The 20,325-nt window shown below is 48.7% G+C and overlaps 1 non-coding gene and 1 pseudogene across 1 annotated transcript; both read left to right on the top strand.

Annotated features, from left to right (window-relative positions):
- The first annotated feature begins 9,334 nt into the window (after positions 1-9,334).
- Positions 9,335-9,487, top strand: LOC139249471 (U1 spliceosomal RNA; annotated as a pseudogene).
- Positions 9,488-13,434: 3,947 nt separating this feature from the next.
- On the top strand, positions 13,435-13,598 carry LOC139249476 (U1 spliceosomal RNA). Its single transcript, XR_011591187.1, has one exon. It is a non-coding gene; the product is annotated as a U1 spliceosomal RNA (small nuclear RNA).
- The last annotated feature ends 6,727 nt before the right edge of the window (positions 13,599-20,325 follow it).

The following is a 20,325-nucleotide window of genomic DNA, read 5'->3' as shown; positions in this document are numbered from 1 at the left end:
ATTTGATAATTTTTCGCTCCTGCGGGAGGGGAAATATGCGGTGTGCTTCCTGCAAGAAACCCACACCGTTCCGGGAGACGAAGCCACGTGGCTCCTGGAATGGCAAGGAGAGGTCCGCATGAGCCACCTCACTGCCACTTCTAGTGGGGTGGCCATCTTGCTGGGCCCGCATTTTCAGCCGGAGATCTTGGGGGTCGAGGAGCCCGTGCCAGGCCGCTTGCTGCACGTCACGGTTCGCCTGGGGGACGTGCCGCTCCATCTCGTGAACGTGTACGCCCCTCAGCCCGGCCCGCAGCAAACGCGCTTCTTTGAAGAGGTGTCCGCTCTTCTTGGCTCCGTCGACGTCGGCGACTACATTGTCCTCGGGGGGGATTTTAACTGCACCCTCGAGGCGAGGGACCGCTCCGGTGCCCCGCAGTGCATGACGGCGATGGAGAAGTTGAGGGACCTGGTCGGGTCCTTCGACTTGGTGGACGTCTGCCGAAATCTCCATCCCGACTCCAGCGCCTTTACTTGGGTGAGGCCTGGAGTTGGATGGTCTAGAGTCGACCGCCTTTACGTGTCTCGGGCGTACGTTTCCTGCGTCCCGGCGGCCTCCATGCGGCCGGTGCCGTGTTCGGACCACCACCTGGTGTGGGCGGAGCTCGCTTCGCTCCGCGCGAGGACGGGGTCCGCGTACTGGCATTTTAACAACCAGCTGCTGGAGGACGTGCGGTTCCAGGACTCGTTCCGTCGTTTCTGGTCCGACTGGAGAAGGAAGCAGGGGGGCTTCCCCTCCTTGAGGCTATGGTGGGACGTGGGCAAGGCTCACGTCCGCGTCTTCTGTCAAGAGTACGCGAGGGGGTCGACCAAGAGGCGGGCGGCCAGGGTCGGGCGCCTAGAAAAAGAGGTGCTCGACCTGGAATCCCGTCTCGGTCAAGTTGTCGAGGACCCGGCCCTGCGGACGGTGTACGAAGCGAAGAAGGCCGCGCTGAAGGATCTGCAGCTCGTCGGGTCCCGAGGCGCGTTCGTGAGGTCGCGGATCCGGTTCCTGCGGGATCTGGACCGCGGCTCCCCCTTCTTCTACTCGCTGGAAAAAAGGCAGAGTGTCCGTAAGCAGCTCTTGACGCTGCTGGCCGACGACGGCTCTCTCGTCTCGGATCCGGAGGGCGTCAACAACAGGGCCCGTGAATATTATGGGGCTCTGTTCTCTCCGGATCCGTCCAGCGAGGAAGCGCGTAGAGTTTTGTGGGAGGACCTGCCGAAGGTCAGCCCGGAGGACGCCGAAAATCTGGAAGCTCCGCTAAGCCTGGCGGAGCTGACCGGTGCCCTCGACTGGCTCTCGAGGGGGAAATCCCCGGGGCTGGACGGGCTGACCGTGGAGTTCCACAGGGCGTTCTGGGACATCCTGGGGGGCGACTACGCGCGGGTCCTGGGGGAAAGTCTGGCGACCGGGGAGATGCCCCTCTCTTGGCGCAGGGCAATCATCGTCCTGCTGCCCAAGAAGGGCGATCTCCGCCTCCTTAAGAACTGGCGCCCGGTCTCCCTCCTCACCACGGACTACAAAATCTTCGCCAGGGCGATGTCTGCTCGCCTTGGTGCCGTGCTGGACCACATGATCCACCCCGACCAGTCCTACACGGTCCCGGGCCGGACAATCCACGACAACATCCATCTGGTCCGGGACCTCATCCATCATTTCCAGGAGGCTGGTCTGTCGGTCGCCTTCCTATCTCTCGACCAAGAGAAGGCGTTCGACAGGGTGGATCACGACTATCTGCTCAGAACTCTGCGCGCTTTCGGGTTCGGGACGCATTTCGTCGCCCGGATCCGACTTTTGTACGCCGCCGCGGAGTGTCTGATTAAGGTTAACGGGTCCTTGACGGCGCCCCTTCACTTTAGGAGAGGGATGCGCCAGGGATGCCCCATGTCTGGCCAGTTATACGCCGTCTGCGTGGAGCCTTTCCTGCGCCTCCTGCGGACGAGGTTGACGGGACTGGCTCTGTAAGGGCCGGGCGTGGAGGTCGTCCTCTCGGCTTACGCCGATGACGTGCTCCTCGCGGTAGAGGATCCCGCTGACCTGCGGAGGATGCGTGAGTGCCAGGAGATTTACTCGGCCGCGTCCTCCGCCAGGATCAACTGGGAGAAATGTTCCGGACTCCTGGTGGGTCAGTGGCGGGTGGACTCCCTGCCGGAGGAGCTCAGGCCTTTTGCCTGGAGCACGACCCATCTCCTCTATCTGGGAGTCTACCTTAGCCCCGACGAGGAAGCCTGGCCGGCGAACTGGCAGGAGCTGGAGGCCAAGGTCGCCGCTCGCCTAGGGCGCTGGACAGGACTGCTCCGAGTGCTGTCCTACAGGGGTCGAGCGCTAGTCATAAACCAGCTGGTGGCCACAATGTTGTGGTACCGGCTGGTCACTTTGACCCCTCCCCCTGCGTTGGTCGCCAAGATACAGAAGAAGCTGGTGGACTTCTTCTGGAACAACAGGAAGCACTGGGTCTCTGCCGCGGTCTTGAGTCTCCCGCTTGAGGAGGGCGGTCAGTCGTTGGTGTGCATCAGCACCCAGCTCGCGACTTTCAGTCTTCAGACCCTGCAGAGATACCTTTATGTCGAGCCCCCTCCTAGGTGGTGTGCTCTGGCGATGTATTTCTTCCGCCAGCAGCGCGACCTCAATTACGACACGCAGCTCCTGTTTGTGAACTTGGGGGGCGTCAGGACCGCCCTCCGGGAGCTGCCTGTCTTTTATAAGGAACTCATCAGGGTCTGGAACAAAGTCTCCACCAAGCGCAGCTCTCCACCGGCTGGAGTGGCGGCTGTCCTGCAGGAGCCGCTGCTCGGGAATCCGTACCTCCACGACCGAGGTTTTATGTGGCGGTCGGAAGAGAGGGCTGTGGCTGGTGAGGTGACCAGGGTCAGGGACCTGCTCGATGGCGGAGGAGCGGGCTGGATGGCGCCAGACACGCTGATGCGGCGCCTAAATTCAGCCGACGTCCGCCACGCGGCCGAAGCCATCGAGTCGCTAAAAACAGCTCTGGGCCCTGACTCCGTTAGGTGCATCGAGGAGGCTCAAGCACGTGGGGAGATCCCGTCCGAACTGACCCCCGTCCGGACGGAATTCCTCATTGGCGCCAAACCCCGGAACCTCCCTCGGGGGCCGGCGCCCCACAACTTGAGCCGCCTCGGGGAAATCCCCTCCGTGCCTTTCAGTTCCGCGCGGAGGGGTTTCCTGTACGGGCTGCTCCTGCACACTCTCAACTTTGCCATCCTCAGCGGCCGTCCGGACACGCCATGGCGTACCATCTTGCCGTCCGGAGGAGGCGGGGGTCCCCGATGGAGGGCACTCTATGCGGGAGTCCTCCCACTATTCATCGGGGACTTGGCCTGGAGGGTGGTGCACGGAGCAGTGCCGTGCAACAAATTTTTAAGCCGGTTCACGGACTCCCAGGCCGCCTGCAATTTCTGCGGTCTGGAGGAGTCCGTGTTCCATGTTTTTATTGAGTGCACGAGGTTGCAGCCCCTGTTCTATTATTTGAAGGGGCTGCTCCTGAAATTCTGGCTGCACTTCAGTCCCACACTCCTGATCTTTGGGCACCCTGTGCGGAGGGGAGCGGGTAGGTCCGAGGGCCTCCTCGTAGGACTGCTCCTGGGCACGGCCAAGGGTGCCATCAGCCGGTCCAGGCAGCGGGCGGTCGAGGGGGTCGTTCAACCTGACTGCCTGCCTCTCTTCCGCTCTTACATCCGGTCCAGGGTATCCTTGGAGATGGAGCACGCGGTGTCCACCGGTACGCTCGCGGCCTTCCGCGAGAGGTGGGCACCGGAGGGACTGGAGTGCATCGTCACGCCCGGCAACCACATTTTAATTTGATTTTACGTTTTAAAGTTTAATTTGTTTTAATTGCCGGATGTTTTAATGTCCCCCTTCCCTTTTATAGCGGGCACTGGGGGAAAAATGTGATTTTAGTGCCCAAAAAAAAACCAAAAAAAGAAAAACACAAAAAAAAAAGGCCTTGTAAATGACTGGTGTGTCATCCAGGTCGGATGGCACGGTTTAATGTTTTATGTTTTACAGGTAGACTCTAAAAGAGTTTCATGCACAAGGACCCCCAGTTCCCTCTGCACCACAGCATGTTGTAATTTCTCCCCATTCAAATAATATTCCCTTTTACTGTTTTTTTTCCCAAGGTGGATGACCTCACACTTTCCGACATTGTATTCCATCTGCCAAACCTTAGCCCATTCGCTTAACCTATCCAAAACTCCTTGTAGCCTCTCTGAGTCCTCTACACAACCCGCTTTCCCACTAATCTTAGTGTCATCTGCAAATTTTGTTGCACTACACTCTGTCCCCTCCTCTAGGTCATCTATGTATATTGTAAACAGATGTGGTCCCAGCACTGATCCCTGTGGCACACCACTAACCACTGATTTCCAACCGGAAAAGGACCCATTTATCCCGACTCTCTGCTTTCTGTTCGCCAGCCAATTCTCTATCCATGCTAATACATTTCCTCTGACTGCGCGTACCTTTATCTTCTGCAGTAACCTTTTGTGTGGCACCTTATCGAATGCCTTTTGGAAATCTAAATACACCACATCCATCGGTACACCTCTATCCACCATGCTCGTTATATCCTCAAAGAATTCCAGTAAATTAGTTAAACATGATTTCCCTTTCATGAATCCATGCTGCGTCTGCTTGATTGCACTATTCCTATCCAGATGTCCCGCTATTTCTTCCTTAATGATAGTTTCAAGCATTTTCCCCACTACAGATGTTAAACTAACCGGCCTATAGTTACCTGCCTTTTGCCTGCCCCCTTTTTTAAACAGAGGCGTTACATTAGCTGCTCTCCAATCCACTGGTACTTCCCCAGAGTCCAGAGAATTTTGGTAGATTATAACAAATGCATCTGCTATAACTTCCGTGCATCTGGGATGCATTTCATCAGGACCAGGGGACTTGTCTACCTTCAATCCCATTAGTCTGTCCAGCACTACCTCCCTAGTGATAGTGATCATCTCAAGGTCCTCCCTTCCCACATTCCTATGACCAGCAATTTTTGGCATGGTTTTTGTGTCTTCCACTGTGAAGACGGAAGCAAAATAATTGTTTAAGGTCTCAGCCATTTCCACATTTCCCATTATTAAATCCCCCTTTTCATCTTCTAAGGGACCAACATTTACTTTAGTCACTCTTTTCCGTTTTATATATCTGTAAAAGCTTTTACTATCTGTTTTTATGTTTTGCGCAAGTTTACCTTCGTAATCTATCTTCCCTTTCTTTATTGCTTTTTTAGTCATTCTTTGCTATTGCTGAAAATCTTCCCAATCCTCTAGTTTCCCACTAACCTTGGCCACCTTATACGCATTGGTCTTTGATTTGATACTTTCCTTTATTTCCTTGGTTATCCACGGCTGGTTATCTCTTCTCTTGCCGCCCTTCTTTTTCACTGGAATATATTTTTGTTGCGCATTCTGAAAGAGTACCTTGTATGGGTCTTCGAATGAAGAAACCCTCAAGCACTTTGGTAGCAAAAATTATTGGTTCATTCTTCTGTTTGTAAATAAATTTATCAGCTTTTGCACATTTGAAAGTTGTTTTCTTTTGTGGATTGTCAGAATGTCGCTGATAGCGGGCGGCTGAATGGGTTCTCTGTTCTTTAACGAAGGGAGCAGATTACATCGGACTTACAGCAAAGAAAAAGGCTATTCGGCTCAACCAGTCCATGCCGCAGTTTGTACTCCACTTGAGCCTCCTCCCATCTTTCCTCATCTAACTCTCAGCATAACACTCTGTTCCCTTCTCCCTCATACGCTTATCTTGCCTCCCCTTAAATGCATCGATACTATTCACCTCAACTACTCCCGAAAGTAGCGAGTTCCACATTCTCACCCTCTCTGGGTAGAGAAGTTTCTTCTGAACTCCCTATTTGATTTCTTGGTAACTATCGTGTATTGATGGCCTCAAGTTTTGTTCCTACCCACAAGTGGAAACATTCCCTCTGTGTCCACTCTATCAAAACCTTTCATAATTGTAAAGACCTCTATTAGGTCACCCCTCAGCCTTCTCCTTTCAAGAGAAAACAGACCCAGACTGTTCATCCTTTCCTCATGGGTATAACCTCGCATTTCTGGTATCATCCTTGTAAAGTTAGGTAGTTACTGCTTCAGCAAGCCACAATCTGGCATGGAGCAAGATCTCCTCAAACAGTAACGTACCTATTCCCTGCCTGACTAAATTCTCATTGAGTTTCACATGACTGAAAGGCAGCAAAATAAAAACAATGAATTGCCCGTTGAATTTGCTGACACTCAAAAAAACTTGCTGGTTAAATATGTTTTTTAAATGTACAGAACGACGACAAATGAATGATTTGGACGTAAATGTCGGGGACATGATAAAGAAATTTGCAGATGATACAAGAATTGACCATGTGGTTGACATTGAGGAGGAAAGCTTTAGACTGCAGGAAGATATCGATGAACTGGTCATTTGGGCAGAAAAGTGGCAAATGGAATTCAACCCAGAAAAGTGAGGCAATGCACTTGGGGAGCATGAACAAGGCAAGGGAATACACAATACATGGGGGGATACTGAGTGGTGTGGAGGAAGAGAGGGACCTTGGAGTACATGTCCACAGATCCTTAAATGTAGCTGGACAGCTCGATAAGGTAGTTATAAAGGCATTTGGAATGCTTTGCTTTATGAGCTGAGACACAGAATACAAGAGCAGGGAAGTTATGCTAGAACTGTTTACAACACTAGTTAGGCCACAGCTTGAGTACTACATGCAGTTCTGGTCACCGCATCACAGGAAGGATGGAATTGCACTAGAAACTGTGCGGAGGAGATTTACGAGGATGTTGCCAGGACTGGAAAACTTTAGCTATGAGGAAAGATTGGATAGGCTGGAGTTATTTTCCTTGGAACAGAGGAGGTTGAGGGGAGATTTAATTGAGGTGTATAAAATTATGAGGGGCCTAGATAGAGTGGATAGGAAGGACCTATTTCCCTTCGCGGAGAGGGTCAATAACCAGGGGACATAGATTTAAAGTAGTTGGACTCGCGGGGAGATGAGGGAACATTTCTTCACCCAGAAGGTAGTGGGGGTCTGGAACTCACTGCCTGAAAGGGTGATAGAGACAGAAACCCTTATCACATTTAAAAAGTACTTGGGTGTGCACTTGAAGAGTCGTAACCTACAGGGCTACGGACCTAGTGCTGGAAGGTGGGGTTAGGCTGGAGAGCTCTTTTTCAATCGGCGCATACACGATGGGCCGAATGGCCTCCTGTGTCGTAATTTTTCTATGATTCGAGGAAATTGCACAACTCGAGCTGATGTGTCAGGACATTTTACAGTTAAAGTCACAGTCGCTTGTCGGAACATACATTTTAACCTAGTGGAGAAAAGTATCTTCTACTTTTGGTGCGTTGTAAGAAAGAAAGACTTGCATTTATAGAGCGATCTTCTTGATCACCCGGGATGGCGGGACTGACATATCAAGAAAGACTGGATCAACTGGGCTTGTATTCACTGGAGTTCAGAAGAATGAGAGGGGATCTCATCGAAATGTTTACAATTCTGACGGGTTTGGACAGGTTAGATGCAAGAAGAATGTTCCCAATGTTGGGGAAGTCCAGAACCAGGGGTCACAGTCTAAGGATAAAGGGTAAGCCATTTAGGACCGAGATGAGGAGAAACTTCTTCACCCAGAGAGTGGTGAACCTGTGGAATTCTCTACCACAGGAAGTTGTTGAGGCCAATTCACTAAATATCTTCAAAAAGGAGTTAGATGTAGTCCTTACTACTAGGGGGATCAAGGGGTATGGCGAGAAAGCAGGAATGGGGTACTGAAGTTTCATGTTCAGCCATGAATTCATTGAATGGTGGTGCAGGCTCGAAGGGCCGAATGGCCTCCTCCTGCACCTATTTTCTATGTTTCTATGTCTCAATGCGCTTTACAGCCAATAAAGTACTTTTGGAGTGAAGTCACTGTTGTAATATGGGAAACACGGCAGCCAATTTGCACACAGCAAACTCCCACAAACAGCAATGTGATAATGACCAGATAATCTGTTTTTGTCATGTTGATTGAGGAATAAATATTGACCAGGACACTGTAGGGCTGCCATGCAGACTTTGCAATTCATAAAAAAGTATACAAAGTAAGTGAGAGAAATTGCTGGGGTCCAGTTTTTAATATGAATGGTTACATGCTGGGCCAGAGCATGCGGCCAACTCTTTTCACTCTTTCAGTGATGAGTATTTTTCCTTCAAGTATTATCCAAATTAACTTTTCCACATTACTATTCAATGTGCTTCCACCACCTTTTCACACAGCTCACAACAATTTGCTGCATAATGTTGTTTTACCTTCAGTCGCTTCAGGTCGTGGGGCGGACATCCTCCTGATGCCTCTCGTTCTTTGGCAAATTTTCTTCAATCTCTGTCCCCTGGTTAATGACCTTCTGACACTGGAAAAAGTTTATCCTTATTTACTTATCAATGCGTCATTTATATCGCGCCTTTAACGTAATAAAACATTCCAAGGCACTTCACAGGAGTGTTATCAAAAAAAACTTGACACCGAGCCACATCAGGAGGTGTGAGGACAGGTGACCTAAAGTTTGGTCAAAGAGCGTCTTAAAGGAGCGTCTTAAAGGGGCAGATGTTTTTGGGGGGGAATTCCAGTGTTTCGGGCCAAGGCAGCTGAAAGCACGCCCGCTGATAGCGGCTCTGCAAAAAATTGGAGCCCCACTTCAACAAAAGAAGGTGGAGTGAGATGGGTTATGGGAAAGTGGTGAAATGGTTCCACCACAGGGGGTGAATGTCACAGGTCTTAGTCCTGGGGAATGCCTTGGGACGTTTCACTGCGTTAAAGGCGCTATATAAATACAAGTTTTTGTTGTTGCTGTTGTTGTGACGAAGACTCCCGGCCACAAGCTCACACCTCCCTATTGATCTTCCCCTGTGCAAAACTGGAACATTGCTTTTTCAAACACGTCAGATTCTGAATTAGTTTTCACGTGAAGATTTGACAAACATTTACTTCACAGGCAATAAATATACATCGCGATTATATTTGCGGAAAACTTTCCCTGGCCCGAAGGCATGTTACTGAGGGAGCTTTGATTTCCTTTTAAGGGCAATATGCAAATAAGGACGGTATCTTCTGTATTCATGCAGTGTTTTCACAAGGGATATATCATTAGACATTACAATATTTTAGCAGAATGGACATGTCAAAGCAGCAGCACTTTGTGAAAAGGGACATTGTGATTTTTAGACATGATTCGCTGAGACGTTAAGAGGCAGCGGATGATGTCGGGAGGCAGTGTGTGCGAAAATAAAGCATAAACCATGCAGAGGATTAACCATGATTAAGAAGATGGTGTTTTCAGGGCGTTGCACTTCCGCGTGTGCCCATTGCCTGCGATGTTCCCAAATGCGGGATCCTCGACTGCAGAATTTGTGGTAGTCGGGGAGTGTGTTTGCGATCTCCCGTGGTTTATAAATATATGCACTTGTTAATTCAATATTTGTTGATCAATGTCACGGAAAACTTTCATTTTAACAGAGGGAGTGATTCGAAATGGCTAGTACCCTGCAAAGCCTCGTTGACACGTTAAGAGGCCTTCACAGAACTCTCGGAGTCGAAGCAACAACAGGCTTCCTCCATTCCGAGCGACAGCCGATCATGAGGATGCACAGAAAATCCAACATGGGGCGAGGGAGAAGCTCTGATACAGACACAATCCAACAGGGGGAGTCAGTCTGCCGTTTAAAGTAACAACACGAAATCACATTTCAGTATCTTCAATGTCTCCCTTAATGATTAATGTGCAAAGTTAAACAGCATGGGATTGGGGGGTGTGCTGACATGGATTGAGAACTGGTTGGCAGACAGGAAGCAAAGAGCAGGAGTAAATGGGTAATTTTCAGAATGGCAGGCAGTGACTAGTGCGCTACCGCAAGGTTCTGTGCTGGGCCCCCAGCTGTTTACATTGTACATTCATGATTTAGACGAGGGGATTAAATGTAGTATCTCCAAATTTGCCGATGAAACGAAGTTGGGTGTCAGCTGCGAGGAGGATGCTATGAGGCTGCAGAGTGACTTGGATAGGTTAGGTGAGTGGGCAAATGCATGGCAGATGAAGTATAATGTGGATAAATGTGAGGTCATCCACTTTGGTGGTAAAAACACAGAGACACACTATGATCTGAATGGTGACAGATTAGGAAAAGGGGAGGTGCAACGAGACCTGGGTGTCATGGTACATCAGTCATTGAAGGTTGGCATGCAGGTACAGCAGGCGGTTAAGAAAGCAAATGGCATGTTGGCCTTCATAGCAAGGGGATTTGAGTACAGGGGCAGGGAGGTGTTGCTACAGTTGTACAGGGCCTTGGTGAGGCCACACCTGGAGTATTTTTTTTAAATGTTTTATTCGTTGCCAATCTTTCCAATTCTTTGTCAGATCAACTTGTCAGATCATAAACGCCAGGGGTCACCTTGGGCCCATTCAAGGATCACTCTGCGCCAATGTTTTTGCTCTTAGCCAAAAGGCCTAGACCCAAAGCACCGTTCCTGGAAGGACTGCATTACCAGGTTCGTGCCATGGAGGTGGATGGGTCAAACCACCCCACCCACACCTGGAGTATTATGTACAGTTTTGGTCTCCTAACTTGAGGAAGGATATTCTTGCAATTGAGGGAGTGCAGCGAAGGTTCACCAGACTGATTCCCGGGATGGCGAGACTGACCTATCAAGAAAGACTGAATCAACTGTGCTTGTATTCACGGAGTTCAGAAGAATGAGAGGGGATCTCATAGAAACGTTTAAAATTCTGATGGGTTCAGACAGGTTAGATGCAGGAAGAATGTTCCCAATGTTGGGGAAGTCCAGAACCAGGGGTCACAGTCTAAGGATAAGGGGTAAGCCATTTAGGACCGAGATGAGGAGAAACTTCTTCACCCAGAGAGTGGTGAACCTGTGGAATTCTCTACCACAGAAAGTTGTTGAGGCCAATTCACTAAATATATCCAATCAGATCTGGAGTCAGGCAAGGCTGTCCTCTCTCGTCTGTCTTGTTTGTGTGTTGTATCGAGCCCTTTGCCAAGTCCATCAGGAAGGATGCGGGCATTAGAGGGGTGACGATCCCAGGCAGCGGAGGCGCTCAGGTCAAGACCTCCCTGTACATGGACGACGTCGCCGTCTTTTGCTCGGATCCGCAGTCGGTCCGCAGATTGCTCTCAATCTGCGACGAGTTTGAACTGGCCTCAGGAGCAAAGGTCAATCGCACCAAGAGCGAGGCCATGCTCTTTGGCCACTGGACCGACCGAGCCTCCATTCCCTTCACCGTCAAGCCAGATTTCCTGAAGGTGCTGGGAATATGGTTCGGAGCGGACGGGGCGTGCGCCAAAAACTGGGACGAGCGCATTGACAAGGTCAAACAGAAACTGGCATTTTGGGAGCAGCGCTCCCTTTCCATCACAGGCAAGAACCTGGTCATCAGAAGTGAGGTGCTCTCGGTGTTGCTGTACGTGGCACAGGTCTGGCCCATCTCACACTCCTGCGCCGCGACAGTCACGCGGGCCGTCTTCCACTTTGTCTGGAGGTTCAAAATGGACCGTGTCCGCAGAGACACGATGTACAAATCTCTGGACAGTGGAGGAAAGGAGGTTCCGAACGTGGCCCTCATCCTGATGGTCACCTTTGTGTGCGGCTGCATCAAGCTATGCACAGCCCCCCAGTACGCAAACACCAAGTGTCACTACGTGCTGAGGTTCTACCTGTCCCCGGTGTTGAGAAGGATGGGTCTGGCCACGCTGCCGCGAAACGCCCCCACCAGTTGGACCATGCCTGTCCACCTGTCCTTCGTGGAAAAGTTTTTCAAAAGAAACTCCTTTGACCACAAGGCCATAAAACAGTGGTCAGCACGTAAGGTCCTGGACGCCCTCCGAAAGAAGGAGAGGGTGGACCCTGTCGGGTGGTTCCCTGAGCGGACTGTCGAACTCGTTTGGCAGAACGTCTCATCGCCAGAGCTTTCACACAAGCACCAAGACGTAGCTTGGTTGGCGGTGAGGAGGGCCCTACCCGTCAGAGCGTTCATGCACAGCCGACGCCTCAGCAACACGGCACGGTGCCCCCGGGCCGGCTGTGGGGCGGACGAGACTGTCACCCATCTCCTTCAGGATTGCGCCTTTGCGACGCAGGTCTGGAAAGAGATGCAGTGGTTGCTGTCGAGGTTCATCCCGAGCAGCTCCGTAACACAGGACTCTGTGCTCTACGGGCTGTTCCCAGGGACACACACCGAGACAAACATCACCTGCTGCTGGAGGGCCATCAACTCGGTCAAAGACGCTCTTTGGTCTTGCCGAAACTTGCTGGTTTTCCAGAGCAAGGAGATGTCCACGTCTGCGTGTTGCAGACTGGCGCAATCCAAGATCCAGGAATACGTGCTGAGGGACGCACTGAAAATTGGTGCAGTCGCCGCAAAGGCACGGTGGGGAAGGGCCACAATTTAAAGCTCTTCTGCCACGGTAAACCCGGGGGCAGGAATCAGTACAAAACTCCCCTCGGGCTGTACTTGTAATTTACTTTTTGTGTACATAGAGCACCAAATCTGTAAACACCAATGTCGTGCCATGTACAATGCAAGGTGTGTTACGAAATGCATGTTTGAAAAGAAAAATGTAAATGTACCGTCACCCATTCCGGGCACTGTATTGTAACACATGAAACGTAATTTGTGTGAATGTACCACAATGTATCCCGTTTATTGGACCGAATTGCACTTGAACTGAAAAACAAGAAATGTAACGAACGGAACTGCCGTCAGCACCCAGATGTATTGTATGGGATTGCTGACCGCAGCGAAATGTACTGAAATGCCATTGAATGTACTGTACAGATTTTTTTATGAATAAAGTATATTTTGAAATTTAAAAAAATGCCTTGGGACGTTTCACTGCGTTAAAGGCGCTATATAAATACAAGTTTTTGTTGTTGCTGTTGTTGTGACGAAGACTCCCGGCCACAAGCTCACACCTCCCTATTGATCTTCCCCTGTGCAAAACTGGAACATTGCTTTTTCAAACACGTCAGATTCTGAATTAGTTTTCACATGAAGATTTGACAAACATTTACTTCACAGGCAATTAATATACATCGCGATTATATTTGCGGAAAACTTTCCCTGGCCCGAAGGCATGTGACTGAGGGAGCTTTGATTTCCTTTTAAGGGCAATATGCAAATAAGGACGGCATCTTCTGTATTAATGCAGTGTTTGCACAAGGCATATATCATTAGACATTGCAATATTTTAGCAGAATGGACATGTCAAAGCAGCAGCACTTTGTGAAAAGGGACATTGTGATTTTTTATACATGAGTCGTTGAGACGTTAAGAGGCAGCGGATGATGTCGGGAGGCAGTTGTGTGCGAAAATCGAGCATACTTACCTGGCAGGGGAGTAACCATGATCAAGAAGGTGGTTCTCCCAGGACGAGGCTAGCCCATTGCACTTCGGGTGTGCTGACGCCTGCGATGTCCCCAAATGCGGGATACTCGACTGCAAAATTTGTGGTAGTGGGGGACTGCGTTCGCGCTCTCCCCTGGCTTTGCAATTAATATCAGAATTAGCGACATATGCATTTGTAATTTCAATATTTATTCATCAATCTCAACATGTACTTCAATTACAGCAGCAATACTTTATTTCCAACAGAGGCACTGATAAAAATGGCTACTAACCCTGCGAAGCATATGAGACGTTAAGAGAGAGGCCATCACAAAACTCTCCGCTTCCTCCATTCCGACGAACTGCCGCATATCATCATGCACAGACAATCCAACAGGGGACGACGGGCAACTCGTGTCGAACTGTGCGGCAAACCAGGCTCCCCACCCACCCTTTCCTTCAACGACTATCTGTCCCACCTGTGACAGGGACTGTGGTTCTCGTATTGCGCACACATAGAAACATAGAAAATAGGTGCAGGAGTAGGCCATTCGGCCCTTCGAGCCTGCACCGCCATTCGATAAGATCATGGCTGATCATTCCCTCAGTACCCCTTTCCTGTTTTCTTTCCATACCCCTTGATCCCTTCAGCCATAAGGGCCATATCTAACTCCCTCTTGACTATATCCAATGAACTGGCATCAACAACTCTCTGCGACAGAGTATTCCACAGGTTAACAACTCTCTGAGTGAAGAAGTTTCTCCTCATCTCAGTCCTAAATGGCCTACCCCTTATCCTAAGACTGTGTCCCCTGGTTCTGGATTTCCCCAATATCGGGAATAATCTACCCACATCTAACCTGTCCCGTCCCGTCAGAATCTTGTATGTTTCTATGAGATCCCCTCTCATCCTTCTAAACTCCAATGTATAAAGGCCCAGTCGATCCAGTCACTCCTCATATGTCAGTCCAGCCATCCCGGGAATCAGTCTGGTGAATCTTCGCTGCACTCCCTCAACAGCAAGAACATCCTTCCTCAGATTAGGAGACCAAAATTGAACACAATATTCCAGGTGAGGCCTCATCAAGGCCCTGTACAACTGCAGTAAGACCTCCCTGCTCCTATACTCAAATCCCCTAGCTATGAAGGCCAACATACCATTTACCTTCTTCACTGCCTGCTGCACCTGTATGCCAACTTTCAATGACTGATGAACCATGACACCCAGGTCTCGTTGCACCTCCCTTTTTCCGAATCTGTCACCATTCAGATAATATTCTGCCTTTGTGTTTTTGCCCCCAAAGTGGATAACCTCACATTTATCCACATTATACTGCATCTGCCATACATTTGCCCACTCACCTAACCTGTCCAAGTCACCCTGCAGCCTCTTAGCATCCCCCTCACAGCTCACACCGCCACCCAGTTTCGTGTCATCTGCAAACATGGAGATATTACACTCAATTCCTTCATCCAAATCATTGATGTATATTGTAAAGAGCTGGGGTCCCAGCACTGAACCCTGCGGCACTCCACTAGTCACTGCCTGCCATTCTGAAAATGACCCGTTTATCGCAACTCTCTGCTTCCTGTCTGCCAACCAGTTCTTTCTCCACATCAGTATATTACCCCCAATACCATGTGCTTTGATTTTGCACACAATGGGACCTTGTCAAAAGCTTTTTGAAAGTCCAAATATACCACATCCACTGGCTCTCCCTTGTCCACTCTACTAGTTACATCTTCAAAAAAATTCTTAAGATTTGTCAAACATGATTTCCCTTTCATAAATCCATGCTGACTTGGACCGATCCTGTCACTGCTTTCCAAATGTGCTGCTATTTCATCTTTAATAAATGATTCCAACATTTTCCCCACCACTGATGTCAGACTAACCGTTCTATAATTCCCCACTTTCTCTCTCCCTCCCTTTTTATATCGCAATGTGGGCTGGCCCCGTGCTGTCCCTGGGCCCCTGTCCCCGAACTCACGCCTCTCCTGGGCCCCGATCACGTCCCTCCACAGTCTCTTACCGCTCATAGAAACATAGAAACATAGAAAATAGGTGCAGGAGTAGGCCATTCAGCCCTTCTAGCCTGCACCGCCATTCAATGAGTTCATGGCTGAACATGCAACTTCAGTACCCCCTTCCTGCTTTCTCGCCATACCCCTTGATCCCCCGAGTAGTAAGGACTTCATCTAACTCCCTTTTGAATATATTTAGTGAATTGGCCTCAACTACTTTCTGTGGTAGAGAATTCCACAGGTTCACCACTCTCTGGGTGAAGAAGTTTCTCCTCATCTCGGTCCTAAATTGCTTACCCCTTATCCTTAGACTGTGACCCCTGGTTCTGGACTTCCCCAACATTGGGAACATTCTTCCTGCATCTAACCTGTCTAAACCCGTCAGAATTTTAAACGTTTCTATGAGGTCCCCTCTCATTCTTCTGAACTCTAGTGAATATAAGTCCAGTTGATCCTGTCTTTCTTGATAGGTCAGTCCCACCATCCCGTGAATCAGTCTGGTGAATCTTCGCTGCACTCCCTCAATAGCAAGAATGTCCTTCCTCAAGTTAGGAGACCAAAACTGTACACAATATTCCAGGTGTGGCCTCACCAAGGCCCTGTACAACTGTAGCAGCACCTCCCTGCCCCTGTACTCAAATCCCCTCGCTATGAAGGCCAACATGCCATTTGCTTTCTTAACCGCCTGCTGTACCTGCATGCCAACCTTCAATGACTGATGTACCATGACACCCAGGTCTCGTTGCAACTCCCCTTTTCCTAATCTGTCACCATTCAGATAATAGTCTGTCTCTCTGTTTTTACCACCAAAGTGGATAACCTCACATTTATCCACATTATACTTCATCTGCCATGCATTTGCCCACTCACCTAACCTATCCAAGTCACTCTGCAGCCTCATAGCATCCTCCTCGCAGCTCAAACTGCCACCCAACTTAGTGTCATCCGCAAATTTGGAGATACTACATTTAATCCCCTCATCTAAATCATTAATGTACAATGTAAACAGCTGGGGCCCCAGCATAGAACCTTGCGGTACCCCACTAGTCACTGCCTGCCATTCTGAAAAGTACCCATTTACTCCTACTCTTTGCTTCCTGTCTGACAACCAGTTCTCAATCCACGTCAGCACACTACCCCCAATCCCATGTGCTTTAACTTTGCACATTAATCTCTTGTGTGGGACCTTGTCGAAAGCCTTCTGAAAGTCCAAATATACCACATCAACTGGTTCTCCCTTGTCCACTTTACTGGAAACATCCTCAAAAAATTCCAGAAGATTTGTCAAGCATGATTTCCCTTTCACAAATCCATTTAAAAAAAAATATTTTATTCGTTGCCAATCTTTCCAATTCTTTGTCAGATCAACTTGTCAGATCATAAACGCCAAAGGTAACCTTGCGCCCAAACAAAGATCACTCTGCGCCAATGATTTTGCTCTTAGCCAAAAGGCCGAGAGCCAAGGCTGCACCGTTCCTGGAAGTACTGCAATACCAGGTTCGTGCATGCTGACTTGGACCTATCATGTCACCTTTTTCCAAATGCGCTGCTATGACATCCTTAATAATTGATTCCATCATTTTACCCACTACTGAAATCAGGCTGACCGGTCTATAATTCCCTGTTATCTCTCTCCCTCCTTTTTTAAAAAGTGCGATTACATTGGCTACCCTCCACTCAATAGGAACTGATCCAGAGTCAATGGAATGTTGGAAAATGACTGTCAATGCATCCGCTATTTCCAAGGCCACCTCCTTAAGTACTCTAGGATGCAGTCCATCAGGCCCTGGGGATTTATCGGCCTTCAATCCCATCAATTTCCCCAACACAATTTCCCGACGAATAAAGATTTCCCTCAGTTCCTTCTCCTTACTAGACCCTCTGACCCCTTTTATATCCGGAAGGTTGTTTGTGTCCTCCTTAGTGAATACCGAACCAAAGTACTTGTTCAATTGGTCTGCCATTTCTTTGTTCCCCGTTATGACTTCCCCTGATTCTGACTGCAGGGGACCTACGTTTGTCTTTACTAACCTTTTTCTCTTTACATATCTATAGAAACTTTTGCAATCCGCCTTAATGTTCCCTGCAAGCTTCTTCTCGTACTCCATTTTCCCTGCCCTAATCAAACCCTTTGTCCTCCTCTGCTGAGTTCTAAATTTCTCCCAGTCCCCGGGTTCGCTGCTATTTTTGGCCAATTTGTATGCCACTCCCTTGGCTTTAATACTATCCCTGATTTCCCTAGATAGCCACGGTTGAGCCACCTTCCCTTTTTAATTTTTACGCCAGACAGGAATGTACAATTGTTGTAGTTCATCCATGCGGTCTCTAAATGTCTGCCATTGCCCATCCACAGTCAGCCCCTTAAGTATCATTCGCCAATCTATCCTAGCCAATTCACGCCTCATACCTTCAAAGTTACCCTTCTTTAAGTTCTGGACCTGAGGAAGGACATTCTTGCTATTGAGGGAGTGCAGCGAAGGTTCACCAGACTGATTCCCGGGATGGCGGGACTGACCTATCAAGAAAGACTGGATCAACTGGGCTTGTATTCACTGGAGTTCAGAAGAATGAGAGGGGACCTCATAGAAACATTTAAAATTCTGACGGGGTTAGACAGGTTAGATGCAGGAAGAATGTTCCCAATGTTGGGGAAGTCCAGAACCAGAGTTCACAGTCTAAGGATAAGGGGTAAGCCATTTAGGACCGAGATGCGGAGGAACTTCTTCACCCAGAGAGTGGTGAACCTGTGGAATTCTCTACCACAGAAAGTTGTTGAGGCCAATTCACTAAATATATTCAAAAAGGAGTTAGATGAGGTCCTTACGACTAGGGGGATCAAGGGGTATGGCGAGAAAGCAGGAATGGGGTACTGAAGTTGAATGTTCAGCCATGAACTCATTGAATGGCGGTGCAGGCTAGAAGGGCCGAATGGCCTACTCCTGCACCTATTTTCTATGTTTCTATGTTTCTATGTCTTCTACTGCCCCCTGGTGACTTGTATTTATATAGCGACTTTCAGACAGAAAAACGTTCCAGGGCCCTTCACAGGGGCGTTATCAGACAGAGGTTTGACACAGAGCCACCAAAGGAGATATTAGGACAGGTGACCAAAATCTCGGTCAAAGGGCCATCTCGGAGCGATATCGGACAAAATTTGACATTGAGCCACCTAAGGAGATAATGGCCCCGAAATCCCTCTCGGGGACCTCCCACGGGCAAAGCACTGTAGAATAGAAATAAAATGCTTTACCTTAAGCTGCTGCGCGCGCTGGCGATCCCGGTCTGGAGGCCTCTCATGACTGCGCGACGCAGCGTGTTCACGTCGGGACGTCCGCAGGAGTCACGTGGGCCTGGACACCCAATCACAGGTAAGTATTTTCTCATTCATAATAATAGGAGTTTCGGAAGTTACAAAGCTCCTATTACTATGAATGAGGAAAACCCCAAAATGCACAAACACAACATAAAACATTTAAAAAACACCTCGCACAATACATTCATAGAAATTAAAGTTATTATGCATAATTTTTAAAGAAAATAAAATTGCCAATTTAAAAAAAAGTTAGGGTTCGGGTTTAAAATAACATTACCTGAGTGGGCAGGGTTTTAAGATGTAGAAGTTTTAATGTTTTTAATTTTAATCATGTTTTTGATAGGTTTTTAAACTCTTACGCCTGTAACAGTAGTCTAGGCGCCTGCTTTTGCCAGACGCAAGAGTTTTGAGGACATTTGCCGGGCAAGATCTGCGTAAATCCCGCAATCTTGCTCAAGAAATGTCCTTGCTCCCGAGATATCTGTGATCTGTCCGTAGAAACTTCGTACGGATCCGTGACGTCGGAATTTCTACCCCATTACCTCCTTAGGAGATATTGGGCCTGAAATCCCGGCCTCCCCAGGGTCCGTACGGAGTGTGTACGGACTCGGGAAAATATCGGAAAAGCCCGTTTTCGGCACGCGATGCGCATGCGCCAAAAGCCAGTTTTTCCCGATCTGTCAAGTTTTAGCTTGACACATCGCACGCATCCCTGCAGCCAGGACATCCACGCGGGCGAGATTGAGCTATTTGCCCATCTCTTGCCCAGCGAATGTCCTTCAAACTCTTGCGCCTGGTAAAAGCCGGCGCATAACCTACTTTCAGCAGCGTAAAAGTTTTAAAACATATAAAAAACATGTAAAATAACATTTAAAAACACATTTTTATGTTAAAATGTCTGCTAAGGTAAGTTTATTTTAAACCCGAATTACAACACTTAAAAAAAAACACATTTTTTTTTCGAACACATTTCATTAACTTTAATTTAAATTAATGTTAAACATGTGAAGTGTTTTAAAAAATTTGTTATCGTGCATTTGGGTGTTTGGGTGTTTGGGAGGGTGGGGCGGGGGGTTTCTCATTCATAATAATGGCCCAGAAATCCCGCCCTCACGGGTGGAGAAAGATTGCAAAGTGCTGCAGTACAGAGGGACCTGACGGTCCTGGTGCATGAAGCACAAAAAGTTTGTCTGCAGGGACAGCAAGTGATCAGGAAGGCCAATGGAATGTTGGTCTTTATTGCAAGGGGATAGAGTATAAAAGCAGAGAAGTCCTGCTACAACTGTACAGGGTATTGGTGAGGCCACACCTGGAGTACTGCGTACAGTTTTGGTCTCCGTATTTAAGGAAGGATATACTTGCATTGGAGGCAGTTCAGAGAAGGCTCACTCGGCTGATTCCGGAGATGAGGGGGTTTGACTTATGAGGAAAGGTTGAGTAGGTTGGGTCTCTACTCACTGGAGTTCAGAAGAATGAGAGGTGATCTTATTGAAACATATAAGATAATGAGGGGGCTCGACAAGGTGGATGCAGAGAGAATATTTCC

Source organism: Pristiophorus japonicus, unplaced genomic scaffold (assembly GCF_044704955.1).
Source record: "Pristiophorus japonicus isolate sPriJap1 unplaced genomic scaffold, sPriJap1.hap1 HAP1_SCAFFOLD_314, whole genome shotgun sequence".
NCBI classification, from domain to species: Eukaryota; Metazoa; Chordata; class Chondrichthyes; family Pristiophoridae; genus Pristiophorus; species Pristiophorus japonicus.
Note: the sequence above shows the minus strand (reverse complement) of the source record. Positions and strands in the feature narration are given on the sequence as shown.